Source organism: Penaeus monodon, chromosome 13, assembly GCF_015228065.2.
Source record: "Penaeus monodon isolate SGIC_2016 chromosome 13, NSTDA_Pmon_1, whole genome shotgun sequence".
Lineage (NCBI taxonomy): Eukaryota > Metazoa > Arthropoda > Malacostraca > Decapoda > Penaeidae > Penaeus > Penaeus monodon.
This window is the reverse complement of record NC_051398.1, coordinates 34,298,667-34,318,666: the sequence shown is the minus strand read 5'-3', so window position 1 is coordinate 34,318,666 and position 20,000 is coordinate 34,298,667. Positions and strand designations below refer to the sequence as shown.

At 44.1% G+C, this 20,000-nt stretch overlaps 1 protein-coding gene across 1 annotated transcript in view; it reads left to right on the top strand.

Moving 5' to 3' along the window:
• LOC119580253 (circadian locomoter output cycles protein kaput-like) overlaps window positions 1-20,000 on the top strand; it is a gene marked incomplete in the record, with an annotated part of 97,596 nt that overhangs the window by 17,098 nt on the left and 60,498 nt on the right.

Genomic DNA, 20,000 nt, shown 5'->3' with positions numbered 1-20,000 from the left:
GTAGATGGATACATATATGTGTATATAAATGTGTATGTATATATATGCATATATATATATATATATATATATATATATATATATATATATGTATATATGTATATATATTATATATATATATATATATATATATATATATATATATATATATATATATTATATGAGAGGATGAGTATTTGTATATATGCAGAGATAGCGGCGATAGAGAAGCCATATTCTAAGATATAAGACACGTTCTTTGCGGCGCACGGCCTGTAGCGGGAGAAGGAAGCCAGTAGGTCTTTGCCGCACTTTGCCGATAGCGGTGATTTTGTTCTGCTTTTGCCATTCTTCTTTTCGCTCCTTTAGAACCAGAGGAAAAGCCGTACAAATTCCAGCGGCGCCAAGGACCTTCGTTTGACCTTTGATCTTAACATGACCTATAGCAAGCATGAAATATTATTTCCCTTCTCCTGCGCTTCTCTCTCTCTCTCTCTCTCTCTCTCTCTCTCTCTCTCTCTCTCTCTCTCTCTCTCTCTCTCTCTCTCTCCTTGGCCGTTCCTTTGATTTATGATTTTCTCGTAACGTCAGTTTTAGTAGCTTTAAATCCCGTTAATTTGCGCTTTTTGACACCTACCCTAGCGAAACATACTGCACATTTAGCCCGTAAAGCTTCTTTGCATTCGTTGTTAACCAAAAAAATACAAAAAATGCGGAGCAATTTTCCCGTCGTTATGGTAAAGCTGCCCTCCAGAAATGGCTTAGGCCAGTGGAACGTTTGCGATATTGCTCATCATTTGTTTGTGATACTTGTTTATCCCGTGTGCCTTTGAGAATTTCGAAATGGAATGGTCTGAAAACATTCTGCGAGATGGATATAATGATTATGCAGGTGCCTTTATGATGATGACATCGTGTCATGGTATAAAACTTATACGAGCTAAAGATGATATAGTAGAAAGCACAAGAGATGGAAAAGAGAAAGGCAATGCTCAGATACAAAGCACTCGATGCTCCATTTATTCTGGATGTATTACCCAGTATTTATTCTGCATTAGCAAACGTAAACAGAATAACGAATTTCATATTGCAAATATCGACCATCGGTATAAAATGGATGGTAAAGGCTGCCTGAGGACGATCCCTGGAAATGGGTTTGGCGAAGCTTGAACAGAGTGCGTTTTTCGAAACATGAGATGTTTGTTCTGAATGGGGATGAGACGGAATTGTCGTACATTGTTGGGTATTTGTATTTATATTCAGTGAAAAATAGATGTACAGTTCAGTTCTGATGTATAATGTCTGTATACAGCATCGATATGTGGCAGCTCACTGCTTGAGGAAGACACGATATAACACTGTTCGGTGATAAGCAGGTTGTTGTTGTTTGTGAGACGAATCTCGGGAAGGAGGAAATTAATATTTCGGGATGGCTTATCGAAAACACGGATACACATTTCTCTCTTTAGAGTATATCAAATCTGTCCTTAAAGATACTTTAAAGGTACTCGTCAGACCCTGAAATACAACATTGTTAAAAAGGAATTTGTGTTATTCTCTCCTTTTAAAAAAAAATCTTCAAAAAGGTGGTCACACTTTTGCCATCCAATATGCATCCAAACAGGCGAGAAATGTGCCTCTCTGAATCACTATCTTGCTTCCAAGGACTTTGTTATGAAATAAATGAAGGGAAATGTTTGCTTTCGACAATAAACGTACTGTGATACTGATGTTAGAGAGTGAATGTATTGGTTTCGGTTCTTCCGAACACAACAACCCCTCGGAACTTCTGATACATGAACAACAGGGAAACAAATTTACTGCATATTTTTGTTGTTGTTGACCTGATATGGGACTACTTTGACGCAAAATGGTGTGGGTGTTAGATAATTCAAAGGAGTAGTAATGATAATGGGAATGATAATGATAATAATGATAATAACAATGATTATGGTGATAATAATGATACTACTACTACTACTACTAATGATAATAATACAATCAGTGATAATTATAAAAATGGTAATGATAATAATAATAATAATAATAATAGTAATAATAATAACAATAATGATAATTATAATAAAGATGGTAATGATAATAATAATAATAGTGATAACAACAATGATAATGATCACTGTAATAATAGTGATGATATGATTGTGACAATGGTAATATTAATCATGATGATAATAACGATAACAATTATTATGATAGTGACAATGATAAAAAAATAAAAAAAAGAAACAGAAGAATGAAACCTTGAATTTCACTAACGGCGTGCAGCTCATTAAATTTAGGTACAAACTAGTAAAGATAAAGACAACATTAAAAAGATATTTGGATGCATTTTTATGGAACTGGTTCTTGTAAAAATGACGTGGTCAAGAATGGAAAAAATAGCGTAATTAACTTCAGAGGTTTCCGCCGGACCAGGTCATTCAAGTACTTTTAACTGTTTTCCGAATCTTTATATCAGTGGCAAATTGCATAGCGAGTCGATGTTTTGCCACAGTCAGTTAAGTGCGCTAAATTCCATATCCTTTGCGGACGGCGAAAAAAGGTTATAAAACGCGATCGTTTAAAAGGTTTTAATTATTTTGTCTCTGTGTTATTTGCCCCCTCGAACTATCCCACTTCTTATGCAGCCAGTCGTTGGTGCACTGGTTATATATATATATATATATATATATATATATATATATATATATATATATATGTGTGTGTGTGTGTGTGTGTGTGTGTGTGTGTGTGTGTGTGTGTGTGTGTGTGTGTGTGTGTGTGCGTTCAGAGAAAAGGATAGGGAGAGAGAACAAATAGGTAGAGAGGAAAGGAGAAGTGCAGAAAGAGGATGAGGAATGAGCATTACTATAGCCGCAGCGGTGAGGCAAGCATTCAGAGTCTGCCCGGCGGGTCACAAGCAGGTTTGAGTGTTCCCAACGCTCGGCAGTCTTACGGAAGATAACTCTCTGGGTACGACTATAGGGGCTTCGTGTGCATGCATGAAATCTGTTGGCAGCGCACGGGATTTTATCTCCTCCGGACGCGGACCGAAGGCCGGTTGCGGCGTGTGAAGGCGTGGGTCTGCGCTGCGCTGTTTAGGAAGTGCTCAGGTCCCCTGTGACCTTGGTCGGTTTCACGGAGTTTATTTCAAGGCATCGGGCGGATCGCTAAGCTGATGAGGGGACGAGAATGAGAGGAGGAAGGAGGAGAGAGAAAGGTCGGATGCTGAGAGTAGCGCGCGCGCGCGCGTGTGTGTGTGTGTGCGTGCGTGCGTGCGTGCGTGTACACGCGCACTTGCTCGACTTACGGATATTCCTTCCTGCTTTACCCTCCTGCCCACCATCAAGCGAGTAACCAACTAACGCCCTTGTCGTCTTGTAAATGTCATTCTTGGTTTCCATTATTAATGATCGATTGTCAGTGTCGCCAACTGCATCCGATAATGGTTGCGGTAGGTCTTGGCATGTCAACAAAATTCCCTTTGAAAGCAATGATATACGGCCACTTCATCAGCCAGTTTTCATAAACCTTGTAGCGTCCGACGGAAGAGCGATATTCGAGCGTTGGCAAGCCTGGCTGCTACGTTCGAGTAGATGGGCGAGGTTGCAATCGTTGCGCGAGTCAAGCTGCGTGTGTTCGGAATCGTGCGCTTTCGCTGTCCGTGCGGTTTTTGTTTTATTTTTAGACACTACAAGCCTTGGGAAATTCGCCGTGTGGGGCAAAGAGCTTTTGGATTTGTTTTGTTGCTTGCCTGCTTGCGGTTTTGCCTGGTTAACCTCCCTGTACATGCTTGATCATTTTTATAATCTGAAAATGAAGGGTTTGTTACCATATGAGAACAGACCCGAAGGCCAGACCTAATGTGGAAAAGGAAGAGTAAATATATCTATCTATCTATCTATCTATATAAACACGTCTTTCCTCTCGCAGCTAAAATTTACTTGCATACAAACTGCTGTAAAAGTACTCCGAGAGTGCAGTGCGTCCAACTTTTTTTTCTCCTGACCTTTAAGCTGAGGGACCTGAATGACTAAAGCACTCTTTATATTCCTACAGGTATGTTGTGCGCCATTCGTTCTCTGGGTGAGTAGTTCATCTGATGGAAATGCTAGCAGGGTTTTGTTTGTATTTGAATTGATATGAATTTATTATTTTTATTGTGATGTTTTGCTTATTTATTTTTGATGGTCTTTGCGTCAAGTATTCTGTTATGTTCATATTTGCTGAAATATTATGACCCATATTATCTCGAGGTAGATCAAGCGAGTATCTGAAAATCTGAAATCTGGCTCTGAATGTCTCACTTCCAACACCCCTCCCTCCTTTCCTCCCTCCCTTCCTCCCTCCTTCCTTCCTCCCCTCCTTCCCTCCCTCCCTCCCTCCTCCCCTCCCTCCTTCCCTCCAACCCCTGTCCCCCGCCTTCCTTTCAATTTCCCTCCCTCCTTCCCTCCACCCCCTCCCTCCTTCGCTCCAACTTTTCTCCCCCCTCCTTCCCTCCAACCCCCGTTCCCCTCCTTCCTTTTTCAACTTCCCTCCCTTCTTCTCTTCCCTCACTTCTTCCCTTCCCTCACTTCTTCCCTTCCCTCCCTTCTTCCCTCCCTCCCTCCCCCCTCCAACCGTGATTATAAGTGCAAACCTTTCGAGGGACAAACCCCTTGGCGATGGTTGGCTGGTGGAGTCTAGAACCCCTTTGGCTTTACATTTATTGAAGAGATGGATTCATAGCGATATCGACCTCGCAGCTGGAAAGTTTGCTGTACATGTCCTTAGTTTTTTCTTCTTCTTCTCTTTTCTTTCGGTGTAACAGGGTGTCTCAGGTATTTGGGATGTTAAAAAAAATGATGGCAGGAAATTGGAAGATGGAGAGTAAGTGGAGTATCTTATATATATATATATATATATATATATATATATATATATATATATATATATATATATATATATATATATATGTATGTATCTGTGTGTGTGTGTGTGTGTGTATGTATGTATGTAACTGAATATTTATACGCACTAAAGAGTGTGATTCTGTGAGACTCTGAGGCTAGCGTATTTCATAGGAACCTGTAAAGCCAGGCAAGCTGGCAGGCGTGTGTATCGATTTCTTTTGTCGGACTCTTCAATATTTTAATAACGTTCTCCGCACGGACATTTGCGTTAAAGCACGAGTAAGTACATACGCCCACATATACACACACCTGCAAGTACACACACACACACGCACACGCACACGCACACGCACACGCACAAGCACACGCACACGCACACGCACACGCACACGCACACGCACACGCACACGCACACGCACACACACACACACACACACACACACACACACACACACACAGACGTTACACATATATTTTTATACATAATATTCCTCCGTCCACCTAAATGAATTATGTCAGTCAGTCATAAACACAGACAGACAGTCAGTCAGTCATCCAGTCACAGACACTGACACAGACAGACACAGACAGACAGACAGACAGACAGACAGACAGACAGACAGACAGACAGACAGACAGACAGACAGACAGACAAGCATGGACAGAGAACCAGGGAACAAGTGTGTGAGGGAGGGTGGCTGTGACAAAAAGGTGAAGAGATAACGTTGGTTTTGGGCGATTATGATACAACGTGTTGTGAAGCCTAAGACGCCGGCTGTGGCAGTATCTAAATACAGATGTAGCTGTGGGAAGGAAGAAGTGAGGAAGATGGGGGGAGGGGGGCGGGTGGGGGAGTTTTGAATTCACACACTGGCAGACGCGTCGCTTGGCACCAGACCTACCTCAAATATAATCATGTAAACCCCTATATTACCCATACGCAAGCACACGCATTAACACTAACACTATCACTCTCATTGTCACTATCACTGCCACTGTCATTGCCACTATCGAAAAGAGTAACACAAACACTAACTCACTCTCTCGGTAAATGCTAGATAAAGAAACACACATATGCACACTCACGCGCACGCTTGCGGAAAGAAACGCTGTATCATTGTGCAACGAAACTATCAATGTATAAGTTGCATTTGCATTAGCATAAACATAAAGGCAACTGCGAGCTACACGCACCCCCCCCCCCCGCCACCACCCTCCGTTTCCACACGCGCATACAAACTGATGCACCGAGAATACTGCCATCAAGACCAAGAACTGGTTCTTTATCTTCCTCGCTTGCCTGCCCTCGAAGCCTGTTCTTAGCTTAGGTTAAGTTAGCTTTGGTTAGGTTAGTCTCACCCCGTATTTCAGTCTTCTTGCTGTATTTCTCCATTCTCCAGTGCTTGTCATAAAACAAGCAAACGCGTCTCTCTCTCTCTCTCTCTCTCTCTCTCTCTCTCTCTCTCTCTCTCTCTCTCTCTCTCTCTCTCTCTCTCTCTCTCTCTCTCTCCTCTCTCTCTCTCTCTCTCTCTCTCTCTCTCTCTCTCTCTCTCTCTCTCTCCTGTGGCACTGTCTCTGTTATTTCAACTACGAAAGCTTTTATGCACCGCTTGGAGGCCGAAGGAAACATGTAAAAGGAAGAAGAGGAGGAAAACAGAAAAAAAATGTGAGAAGATGGAGAGTGGGAAAATTTAATTAGTGTTGAGTAGGAACTAATAAATTGATTAATAGCAAACTATCTCGGCGTGTCCCCCCCCCTCCACCCTGTCCATTCCACAACCTATCCATCCCCCCCCTTCATCCTTCTTCATTCCACAGTACTCCGGCGTTCCACCCCTCCCACCTCCTCCTCCCCCTCCTCCGCCCCTCCCACCTCCTCCTCCCCCTCCTCCGCCCCTCCCACCTCCTCCTCCTCCTCCTCCGCCCCTCCCACCTCCTCCTCCTCCTCCTCCACCCCTCGAACCTCCTTCTCCTCCTCCTCCGCCCCTCGAACCTCCTTCTCCTCCTCCTCCACCCCTCCCACCTCTTTCCCCCTCCTCCGCCCCTCCCACCTCTGTCCCTCTCCTCCGCCCCTCCCACCTCTTTCCCCCTCCTCCGCCCCTCCCACCTCCTCCTCCCTCTCCTCCACCCCTCCCACCTCCTCCTCCCTCTCCTCCACCCCTCCCACCTCTTCCTCCCTCTCCTCCACCCCTCCCACCTCCTCCTCCTCTTCCTCCTCCGCCCCTCGCACCTCCTCCGGCCCCTCTACCCCTGCACTCTCCCCTCCCCGGCCTCCCTCCGTCAGCCCCGGGGTCGAGGAGCGGCGGACAGACCCTGCGTTGCGCCCGAGGCAGAGCGAACATGTTATTAGCCAAGCCGGTGACGATGGCGTAGGGGGGGGGGGGGGGGGGGACCCGGAGACGCGGGGAACTTGGTGCTTGCCGGGATCGGGAAAGACATGAGGCATCATCATCGTCATCAATAATCACCATCAATCATCATTTATTTATTTATTTATCTATTTATTTAGTTTATAAATATTTTTACTCGAAAAGCAGAGGTCTGCACAAGTCTGGGAAAGCTCGTTCACGTTGCGAGACCAACATATTTGATATTACCCAGCGTCGGCTTCTGGTTATAAATGTCACCATGTTGCAACGCGTAAAAAAACTCTAATTACTACGTAAACAATTTTTTTTATGCGCCGGCAGATTCCCACGTATATATAAGAAAAAAAAAAAAAACAGTACAAAGAAAGTAAAACATGTGACTGCGGTGTCCATTTCAGCCAAAGGAAATAAATTTTCAGCCTTTATTAGGATGATAATGTGAAATTTCTTTGTTGACAGTTTGCAGATCTTCCTCATGGCAAATAAATAAATAAATAAATAAATAAATAAAAACAGAAAATAAAAAATGGCAGTGCTGCTTTTTTTTTTTTTTTTGTGTGTGTGTGTGTGTCTGTGTGTGTGTGTGTGTGTGTGTGTGTGTGTGTGTGTGTATCTATCTGTCTGTCTGTCTGTCTGTCTCCTATTTAAGTTGTCCTGTGACACCAGACAGCTATGCCTTAGAATCATGACTCATCGAATGTTTTCACGCGCTAGTACAGGAAAATACACCACATTTTATCCTTCTGATACAAGTAAATGATACTTGTGCTACCACTGACTCATGAAGAACTCAGAGCCACAGGCAGGTTCAGGCACTTTCGTTTTTTTTTCTCTCTCCACCTTTTTTTTCTCTCTCTCATGAAAAAGAATTCCGAGATTTTTTCCCCACCTTTTTTTTTCTCCTTCCCAAAAGCGAAATCCAATCTTGCAGCCACTGGTCGCGTCTCTATCCTCTTCCACTGCTTTCAACTCCCTAATTTGCAAAAGCGGTTTGATTTAACTGCTGATTTTATACAATTGCCTTTATCGGATGGATGCATAATACGGAAATGTGAATTTGTGTTTGATCTGAAATACGCGCAAATGGGGAAGAATTAAACATCATAGAAGTAATATCAATATGGTTAAGGTGTCAAAGTCGTTCTCATGAAATTCTGGCTTTCCGTTGCAACTTCACATGAATTTTGATATATGTAGATCTCTGTTGCTCTGTCCCTCTTACTCTGTAAGATTCTCCCTCTCTCTCTCTCTCTCTCTCTCTCTCTCTCTCTCTCTCTCTCTCTCTCTCTCTCTCTCTCTCTCTCTCTCTCTCTCTCTCTCTCTCTCTCTCTCTCTCTCTGACTACCTCCCTCATAATCTTCCTCCCTCCCTCCCTTCCTCCCTCCCCCTCCATTCCTCACTCTCCCTCTCTTCCTCTCTCCCTCCCTCCCTTCCTCCCTTCCTCCCTCCCTCCCCCCCTCCCTCTCCCTCTTTTTCTCCCTCTCCCTCCCTTACTCCCTCTCCCGTCATTACTCACTCTCCCTCCCTCTTTGTCCCTTCCTCCCTCCCGCCCTCTCCCTCTTTTCCTCCCTCTCCCTCCCTCCCTCCCCCTCCTTCTCCCTCCCTCCCTCCCTTCCAAGACAGAACAACCACACTTTATCACAAATCCGCCAAACATCGCCGACAGTCATGTGTTAGATAACCTTGTCCTTGCCGTCACGCCTGCACGCACGTCTGTCTCCGCCGCTCAGGCTGTCGGGCAGGATTGCTGTGCTTCGTCACTGCCGTGCGATTCTGTACTGTCAGGACCACTGTGGGCTGTGCCTCCGGGCAGGCAACATCTTCCGCTTGGTGTTAGCGAAGTGGAAGCACACACATGCATACACGCACGCACGCACACACGCACACACATACGCGCGCACGCACGCACGCACGCACGCACGCACGCACGTACGCACGCACGCACGCACGCACGCACGCACGCACGCACGCACACACACACACACACACACACACACACACACACACACACACACACACACACACACACACTCAGAGACATATATATATATATATATATATATATATATATATATATATATATATATATATATGAATGTATGTATATTCATCAATATTTTGAAGTCCATTATTTACAGCCATCATCAAAGCAATTCACTTCTTTTTCTAGGATAGATTGATAAATATAAAAAACAAACAAACGCACGCACACACACACAAACACACGCATATATACATACATAAACATATATTTACACATATATATGTACATATAAATATGTATAAATATATATAAATATATATGTATATGAATATTTGCATGTGTGTGTGTGTGTGTGTGTGTGTGTGTGTGTGTGTGTGTGTGTGTGTGTGTGTGTGTGTGTGTGTGTGTGTGTGTGTGTGTGTGTGTATGTATATATGTGTGTATATGCGTGTATATGTGTGTATGTGTGTGTGTGTGTGTGTGTGTGTGTGTGTGTGTGTGTGTGTGTGTGTGTGTGTGTGTGTGTGTGTGTGTGTGTGTGTGTGTGTGTGTGTGTGCGTGCGTGCGTGCGTGCGTGTGTGTTTATATGTGCGTGTGCGTGCGTGTGTGTTTTATATTTAACTATCCTAGAAAGAGAAGTGGATTGCTTTGATGATGGCTGTATATAATGGATTTCAAAATATTGATAAATACTGTTAAGAATAATGATAAGAATAATAAGAGTAAGCAGAATAATAATAATTATGAATATTTGTTTTAAGGGAAATGTCTTGTCCTTGAATCCTGTTCCTTGACAACACGGTAAGAATGCTCAAGTCATAGGATTCTTATTTTTTTTTTTCCTTTTTTTTTTCTTTTTTTTCTTTCTTTCTTTTGCTTTTTTTCTCATACCGAGTGTGTTACGACTGACAAAAGTAGGAATATTGGTTTGGAAGACGCTGTGAATTACAGTAGGGAGCTGAGCAGATTAAAATAACAAAGATTAAAGCTGATTTATAATTGTTCTTCCACAGAAGTTAGTTACAGAAAGTTAACTAACTAGATTAATATCCTGTTTTTTTTTTTTTTTTTTTTTTTTTTTTTTTTTTTTTTTTTTTTTTTTTTTTAAGGAGAGGGGAGGGGGTATAGTGGAGGAAGCAAGGGAGGAAAAACTCCATGAAAATGAAGTAAACACAGCAGACTCTGGAGCCAAGGCCACTCGCAACATCAAACAGAATGTCGGAGAGCCGTGTCGGGAATGAGCTCTTGAAAGATAGAACGGAAGCGTGAAAACCCCCTCCGTTTGGGGCTTCGGGTGGGGGTCGGGGGAGGGTGGGGGTCGGGGGGGGGAATGGTGGGGTAGGGGGAAAGGGGAGGGGCACGATCCGTCTCATGGCGGACCGGTTTCTTTTGCGGCCTTAGACAGGGAGAGTCGTGGTAATGAACAGGCACACACACACACACACACACACACACACACACACACACACACACACACACACACACACACACACACACACACACACACACACACACACACACACACACACACACACAAACACACACACGACACGACACGACACGACACGACACGACACGACACGACTCAATAGAACATAAAGCACCACAAAACGACACAATTCAACAAAACACAACACGGAACTGAAAATAGCACAACACAGCACACACTCAGAGCTCTTCGTGAAAGGCCGAGATGAAAAGGAAAGTCGTGCGAATGATGGCAGGTCACTATAGAAACGGGGGCCCTTGACCCTTACTCACCCTCTATTCAAAGCTGGTTTAGAAATCTCAAAGGACGGCGGAAGACTCTTCAAGAAAAAGAAAGAAAAAAAAAAGATACAGGGAAAGGGGAAAAATGGCGAGATTTTTCAGCAAATAAGGGTTCGGGGGAAATGTGAAAATGCATAATTTGTGACCAGTTGAGGATAAAGAAATGGAAGGTATAATCAGTAGAAAAAATCATGAATAAGAAAATTGGGAAAATGCAGGATTTACTGAATTATGCAGGAAAGGAAGTCAGACGTAATTAGGTATGGTATTCTGTTGTAAACCATGTATCATTGTGTGTGTGTGTGTGTGTGTGTGTGTGTGTGTGTGTGTGTGTGTGTGTGTGTGTGTGTGTGTGTGTGTGTGTGTGTGTGTGTGTGTGCGTGTGTGTGTGTGTGCGCGCGCGCGTTTGCGTGCGTGTGCGTGCGTGCGTGCGCATTTGTATTTGTTTTCTTTGTTTATTCGTGCCTGTTAATGCACGTGTGTCTATATATTTGTGTGCATGAATGCATCCATGTGTGCGTATATAGTAACTTGTGTAAAAGACTCCTCGTAACAAAAAAGCAGAGCGGTGGGGCGTAAGGAAAAGGTCTTTCAGGTGCAGCTGAAGCGGCCTGAACGTCATCCCGGCGATGAGAGGAAGTCCAGGGGGGTGCCAGTTAGAGTCTAACTCAAGCTCCGCTCTGCTGCCCGCCGGTGACTGGCAGGTCGTGTTGCGTAGGGGATCAAAGAAGTGATTATAGTTCTGGGTCAGACTAGTTACTAACCGAGGCGTGTATAAGTGTAGATGTAAACACACACGTATTTTATATACATAGGATATATGCAGATTCATGTACATAATCGTACGGCATTACTTGCGGGTAAAAGCTTAACTCGTTTTGTTGTTGTTGTTTTACGAGAACTTTGATACATATATGTATGCATACTTACAAAGTACATATGCACATTTATGCAGAGACTGGAAAATGTATTGATATATTCCTAATGGTAATGATATAAAATGTTAATTTGCATTTCGCATATATATTATCTATTACTCCACTGGTGTCGAGTCTGGGGGAAGAATGAATAGATGATGAAACAGGAATAAGAATAACCATGAGGGAAAGAACTTGTCGGAGAGAAGAGAAAGAAAGATGGAGAAAGGGCGAGAGGGAGGGAGCAAGGAGTGGAAGGGAAGAAGGAAGGAGGGGAGGAATAGTGGAAGGAATAGGGAGAGGAACAGAAAGAGCGTATAGGGGAGATAGAAAGAAAGAAAAAGTGAACGTTAAAGTTAAATTTAATGAGTGAGGAGAGAGAGGAGAAAGAGAGAAATAGAAAGAGAGAGGGAGAGAAAGAGGGAATGAGGGAGAGGGAGAAAACAAGAAGGAGAGAGTGAGAGGGAAACAGAGGGAGAGGGAGAGAAAGAGAGAGAGGGAGAGGTAAAGAGAGAGGAAGAATGAAAGAGAGAGAGAGAGGAAGAAGGGGAAGGCGAGAGGAAGAAGGATAAGGAGAGAGGGAGAGGGCGAGAGCGAAAGGGAGAGTGAGAGTGAGAGGGGGAGGGAGAGGGAGAAAAAGGAGAAGGAGAGGAGGGGGGAGAGAAGAAAAGGGAGAGGGAGAGGGAAAGGGAGAGAGATATGGAAAGATAGAGAGAGGGAAAGGGAGAGAGACAGGAAAAGGGAGAGAGACAAGAAAAGGGAGAGAGAGAGGGAGAGGGAAAGGAAGAGGGAGGGAGAGGGAGAGAGAGAGGGAGGGAGAGGGAGAGAGATATGGAGGGAGAGGGAGAGAGATATGGAGGGAGAGGGAGAGGAAGAGGGAGAGGAAGAGGAAGAGGAAGAGGAAGAGGGAGAGGAAGAGGGAAGGAGGAAGAGGAAGAGGGAGAGGAAGAGGGAGAGGAAGAGGAGAGGGAGAGGGAGAGGAGAGGAGAGGGAGAGAGAGAAAGAGGAGAGAGAAGAGAGAGAGAGAGAAGAAGAGAGAATAAGAGAGAGAGAGAGAGAGAATAAGAGAGAGAATAAGAGAGAGAGAGAGAGAGAGAGGGGAGAGAGAGAGAGAGAGAGGAGAGAGAGAGAGAGAGAGAGAGAGAGGAGAAGGAGAGAGAGAGAGAAGAGAGAGAATGAGGAGAGGAGAGAGAGAGAATGAAAAGGATGAGAGGGGAGAGAGAGAATGAGAGAGGAGAGAGAGGAGAGGAGAGAGGGTAGAGGATGAGAGAGAGAGAGAGAGAGAGAGAGAGAGAGAGAGATGAGAGAGAGAGAGAGAGGATGAGAGAGAGAGAGAGAGAAATGAGAGCGAAGAGAGACGATGGAGAGAGAGAGAGAGAGAGAGAGAGAGAAAGGGACGAGACGATCCGAAGCAAAACTCTGCATCGGACTTGCAACACACCAACCGAGAGAAGAGGAGAAGGAGCAGTGATCGCGAGAGGGTCATTACATCACGACTTTTCCGCCGAGCGGAGGACGAGCGAGCCAAGGGACGTGAGGCAGACCAACCGTGCACCTTGAATTAGCAAGCGGAGGTGAAGACTCGCATCCTTCTAATTAACCTGGCGATTTACCTTTCAAAAAAACACGAAATTGCGTTCATGCATGTAATTATTTGCGAGCATCATGTCGACAGTGATCTCTCCCCCGCAGATTAATTATGCGATTTTCAGACTGATCAAAAGTCGCTTTTCCTTGACTTCTTCCGATCTCTAATGACCGAGACATGCACTTCTCGCGGCCATTTTTGCTGCATGACTATCGTTTGCATGACCCTCATTTAATGTCTCATTTGTTCGCGTCGACTTCTTTGTTTGCAAAACTGCGTGCTTGGTTACTTTGCATGTTTGCTTGCTTGGCGCTCTGCTTTGCGTTTATTTTCTTTTTAGCTTCTCCCACTTACTGCCTGACTGCTTGCCTGCCTCTCTACTTCCCCGCTTGCCTGCGTGCTTACCTTTCTAATTCCGTGCTTGCCTGTTTGCTACCCTCTCTACTTCCTTGTTTGCTTGCTTGCTAGTCTCTATACTTCTCTGTTTCCCTTCTTGCCTTCCAATTTACTTCCCCGCTTGCTTGCTTGCCTACGTCTCTACTTCCCAGTGTCTCTGCTTGCCTGCTTGCCTACGTCTCTACTTCACAGTTTCCCTGCGTGCTTGCCTTTCTACTCCCCAGCTTGCTAACCTCTCTTGACGGCCTGATTGCAATTCTCTCTATTTCCCGGTATGTGTGCTTGCCTACCGGTGCCTCTCTATTTCACTTCCTGCCTGCTTGTCTGACTATATTTCCTTTCTTGCTTGCCTGTTTCCCCACTCCCTGGTCTGTCTTCCCTGCCTACCTGTTTGACTGCCTTTACTTCCTTACTACTCATTTGTTTACCCCTTAACTTTCTTGTTTGTCCCTTTGTCCTTTTGCCTTGGAATTTCCCTGTCTGCTTGTGTACCTTTTTTTTCTCCTTGGTTGTCTACCTGCCTGCCTGCCTTGCTAATTCCATACCTGCCTACCCTCCACTTTATTCCCTGTCTTGCCTACTTGCCTGTATCACTATTTCGTTATCTTATTGTCTTCCACGCTACCTAACAACCTTCCTGTCTGCATGCCTTCCTGCATTTCGACTTCCCGGCCTGCTTTTCAACCCTTCTGTTCGCTGTGCGTTTGTCTGAGTCTCCCTTTGAAGACCTTATCTTCATACCGTTCCCATTTTTCCCCTCCGTGCGTATGTTTGCATGCACATACACTCCTCGCCGTCATTTGAGGACAAGGAAACACAAAGGTGGACTGCATAATTCATGAGTCGTGAGTCGTAAGCTAATGCAGTCGTGTGAACCTTGTACTACGGAGACATATAGACGGTACGCACTATTCTTGGAATTATGTGGTGTACGGGCATTCACTCTCGTTTCCAATTATTCTTGCTTGCGTTTGCTTGGTCGTGTTCATGTTACCGCCTGATGTTCTCACTCACATTCTCCCCTACGTTTTCTGCCTTTAACACCAGTGTTCTTTCTCTTGTTTTTTTTCACGTTAGAAAACGAATAAATGAACGAATAAATAGCTTGGAATCGTACCTCAGCAACACCTTCGCATCTCATTAATTTCCCTTATGTTAATCGACGAAATTCTCCCGTAACTGCAGAAAAATCATTCAGTCGCTTCCTCCCTCTTTCACTCACTTCCACTTTCTTATGACTTTCCCTACTTTCGTTCACCGTAATGGGGATGATGGGAGTTCGATGTAAGCGATGTCACTGATGCCGCATTACATGCAAATGGAATTACTCATATGACATTAGCATGTCATAAGTGGCTGTTCCATATCTCCCCCTCCCCTCTCCCTCCCTCCCTCCCTCCCTCCCTCCCTCCCTCCCTCCCCTCCCTCCCTCCCTCTCCTCCCTCCCTCCCTCCCTCTCTCTCTCTCTCTCTCTCTCTCTCTCTCTCTCTCTCTCTCTCTCTCTCCTCTCCTCACCTCTCTCCTCACCTCTATCTCTATCTCTATCTCTATCTCTCTCCCTCTCCCTTCCTCCAACTCCCTCTCCCTCCCCTCCTCTCCAACTCCCTAGTCCCTCCCTCTCCCTTTCTCCCACTCCCTCCTACCCATTCCCTCCCCTTCTCTCCCACTCCCTCCCTCCCTCCACCCCCCCCCCCCACACACACCAAAACGCCCACAGATAGTCACGTTCTCCGCCGCCCAACGTCAGCAGAATTGCCCCTCATGCCAATAACCGAAGCCCTTCAAGTGTGGGTGCTGCAGCTGTCTAAGGCTTGTAATAGGCTTAGAACCCCGATCTACTTGTTCAAGTGTATAAATGTATTACTAATTGACTAACTGCGTGTGTTTGTTTCTTTCCATTTGTTTCTCTTCTTTCTTTCTTTCTCTCTTTCTTTCAGTTTCATGGTCTTGTTGAAATTCTTGATCGCCCATTTTGCATTGTCTTGGCTGATGATTGTGTGTGTGTGTGTGTGTGTGTGTGTGTGTGTGTGTGTGTGTGCGTGTGTGTGTGTGTGTGTGTGTCCGTGTCTGTGTCTGTGTCTGTGTCTGTGTCTGTGCCAGTGCCTGTGCCTGTGCCAGTGCCTTTACTTGTGCCTATCCCTGTGCCTGTGCCGATGCCCGTGACTGCTTTTTCCTGTGTCTGTGCAATGGAAGGAAAACAAACACGTATTAAAACTCAAAATATCAGTGAAATATTGTCACAAAAACATACACGAATTTCCGTAGTGCTACTTTTGGATATTTCTCATGTTTAAAGAAGATAAAACTAAGGCCAGCTTATACGCAGACCTAGAGAATTCGACGGAAAGCGCATATATTCATGTGTATCTGTACACCTATACGACATACGTTAACCTACTTAACATTTTGAAGAACCACACAAGAGTAAGTAACACAACCAACCGCTAACTGTCCGGAGAAACCTGAACCTTCCTTTGACCGCGAACGCCACTGCGAGACAGAATGCGGAAACACCTCCCTCTCTTTCACATCTAGACAAACCAGTTGAGTCTTGCAAAGTTAGGCAAGCCCGACAGCCCGGCAACTCGAAAGCCCGACAGCGAGCGCGTTTATAGCTGTAAAGGATCACTTGTGAACGGGTACTGCCTTTAGCGGAAAGAATTGCCTTTGTCCGTTGCTAAGTATTGCGTCGCAGGTTTGTTTGGCCTTGGGAGTATCTAGATACTTATAAATCGACGGCTTGTACTTGGGTTAGTATTTCTACATTGTAGTGCAAGTGCCGGGGAATAAGTGTCTAAAGAGAAAGTACTTTTGGCTACGATTTAAAAGGAAAGCACAAGAGAAAGAAAGAAAGAAACGTGAAAAAATATCTAAAAAAGAAGAAAGTCGATGATATGACCTAGCTCAATGTGCAGCTTAGTATTGCCATCCACGCTGTAAATATGAAAACCCAAATAGCAGTCGTAAAATCTAATGACAAGCACAAGAAAAAAAATACTCAGGGAAGGAACGCAAATCATCAAACAAACACAAACGTTTGTGGGTCATGAAATTTTTTTCTTCTTTTCCTTCTTCTTCTTTTCGTTCTCTTCCTTCTTACTCTTCTTCTTATCTTCTTCTTCTTCTTCTTCTTCTTCTTCTTCTTCTTCTCCTGTATCGTCTTGTTCTTGTTCTTCTTGTTCTTGTTCTTCTGTTCTTGTTCTTCTTGGCAAGAATTGATGGTCTAGAAGCAGTGGCCGTAAAGGTACAGCATATAGCAGAGGGATTGGACATGCAGGGGAAGTTGTTGCTATCCTTGAGCAGAAGGTGGATTGACTGTAAACTATCCAAGTGTCCTGTAGATGCTGAGACATGGCAATACTCGGTGGAACTCTGTGCGGTGGATTAGACGTGGAGCGGGTGGCCAGGTTGGAGACCGAAGCAAATATTGGATCGAGTTTGATGTTCGATTGGCGACAAGTGAGAATCGCGGGCCTTGACTAGTTAGCGTAGGTGGCGGACGAACCAGCTGGCTTGAGTTATGATCCCCGGCTGGCTGCCCTGGCTCATTTATCGCTGCCACACACGGAAACTTCTCGCTGTACCCGTCCGTCTCATCGCTAGAGAAAGCTCTCAGTATCCCCCCCTACAGGAAAAAGCATGTTAGGAATGTTTGTATCTCTCGCTTGGTGGACCCAAATGGGCAACGAGGATGTTCTTCTTCTCCTTCTTTCCTTTCTTTTCATTCCATTTTTTTTTTCTTCAGAGTATGATTGAACAGTTCATTTATATATCTCGCCTTTACCCGTTCAGTTTACTCTCCGTTCCTTTTCGTTCTCAACCAAACTTTTCTTTTTTCTTCTTATCTCTTACTCTGCTCTTTCGCGTATGCTTCGCTTTCTCTTCTCAAAATATTTCATGAACTCTTCATCCTTAGTTTTCAATGTCGGGAAATGGTGTCTGCGAAATATGAACAGTCACTTCCAAGCACAGGATTCTGAACTTTGTAAGAAAAAAAAACATTTTATTTCCTGTTTTTTCCTCCCGAAATGTAAATACAAGAAAGCTTTAAGAAAAAAAAAAACACACCTTCATTATGCAATGCTCTCGATATTTCAACCCCCTGCAAAGGCGACGAGTGAATTGGCCAATTAGGAAGTAAATAAGCAGTGCGCGCGAGGGTCCACAGGTGCGAGAAGGGGCCGGTGCGGAGTGGGGAGGCTAATGCCGTTTTGAAACATGGATTGCCAAGAGAGGAATCGGATACATGAGTTGTACCTTTTGTCGGTTATTTCGATGGGCGTTTGGGATCCGTTGCTGAGTGACGTTTTTTTCTTTCTTTCTTTCTTTCTTTCTTTCTTTCTTTCTTTCTTTCTTTTTCTTTGTTTTTCTTTTTCTTTTCTTTTCTTTTCTTTTTTTTTCGTGTCAGGCTATTGCGTTCTGTTTTAGTGCTTTCTATGTTTGGTCAGGGTCGTTTTTCGATGCCGAGGACTCAATCCCTTTTCTTTGGTTTGTCTGTCTTCACTTTAACCCCCCCCCCCTCTCTCTCTCTCTCTCTCTCTCTCTCTCTCTCTCTCTCTCTCTCTCTCTCTCTCTCTCTCTCTCTCTCTCTCTCTCTCTCTCTCTCTCTCTCTCTTTATATAGTAATGATGATTATAGCATTGTTATTGTAGTGTTGTTTATGTACTGACTTTTTATCAGTGTTCTTGTTATTGTTTGATTATGGGCATGTTATGTTTATTTTATTGAAATCACTGCTGTGCCGATAAAAGGCGTGGCTTAGCGCTGGCAACTTCCATCGCCGAGAGCAAGGAATTTCCATAAACAAGATACGGGCTGTGTTGCATACTGGCTTTGCAAACCTGTTTTGACCATCTCGTGATTATGATAGCCGCTTGCATGCAGCCAAGTGTTTTGTTTATATTACTTGTGTCTTGTATAAGCAGTCATCATACAGTACTATTATAAGTTTTCGTTAATCAAACATTGGTAGTTTTCTTTGTTGAGTAACTACAGGTCTAGTCCAGCAATTTTACTAGGTCAGTCTGGAGTACCTGGTCTCTTCTCAGTTAAGATTAGAGATTAAGATTACTTGGTAAGATTAGGGATATTAATTTAAGTCTCATAAGTAACACGAACAATTTCCACATAAGTTCTGCGTTTGGAATTTTCATATATTACTGCCATTCGTCGTCTAGTGCGTTGGAAAGAGAGACTTTTATAGCTCTATAGCCAGACAGCCATATTTGTGTGCCAGACTGGTTGTATACAAGTGCTCTAAGTGAGTGCTAACACCTGCGTTGACCGTTTTTTTATGTATTCTGTCTGAGAATACATCACGCACACAGACACGCACGCACTCTCACTCACTCACTCACTCACTCACTCACTCACTCACTCACTCATATATATATATATATATATATATATATATATATATATATATATATATATATATATATCAGACAGACAGACAGACATAGGGGCAGAGGCAAAGACAGAGTGACAAGGGAAAAAGGCCTTTACCAACGAACTCACTTTTGATCACGCTAGCCAGATGGTCTCTCCGGGAGAACAGGTCCTGCAAGGGTAGCCTGGTTGGCAGTCCTTACAAACGGTTTTGAAAAAAAAAATTATGATGAGTAAGTGGCTTCTGGTGCTGCACGTTACGCGTACTTAATCGTGTTAGGGAAACGCAAGAATTCCCGAGGACTTGTAGGCGGGATTAATGAAAATATGCCGTCCCGAGGGAGGACATCGTATTGACAGTCAAGGCAGTGAGTGTGGCGACGGCGAGTTGCCTTCGCAGCGGCACCGGACGCGTGCGCTCTCCCGCTTGGGTCCGCGAGGCTAGAGCGCTGCTTGTCAGGCTTACTAGGGATGGGTACTTCGTCTTGCTATTAATTAATCAGATTTTTGCTTTAGTCGTTCACACAAAGGTTCATGGATCGGGTAGATTTCATCATGACAGTTATATTTATGGTTGTTTTGATATCACTGTTGTTGTTGTTGTTTTGTCGCTGATTATTATTATTATTATTATTATTATTATTATTATTATAATTATTATTATCATCATCATCATCATCATCATCATTATCATTATCATTATCATTATCATTATCA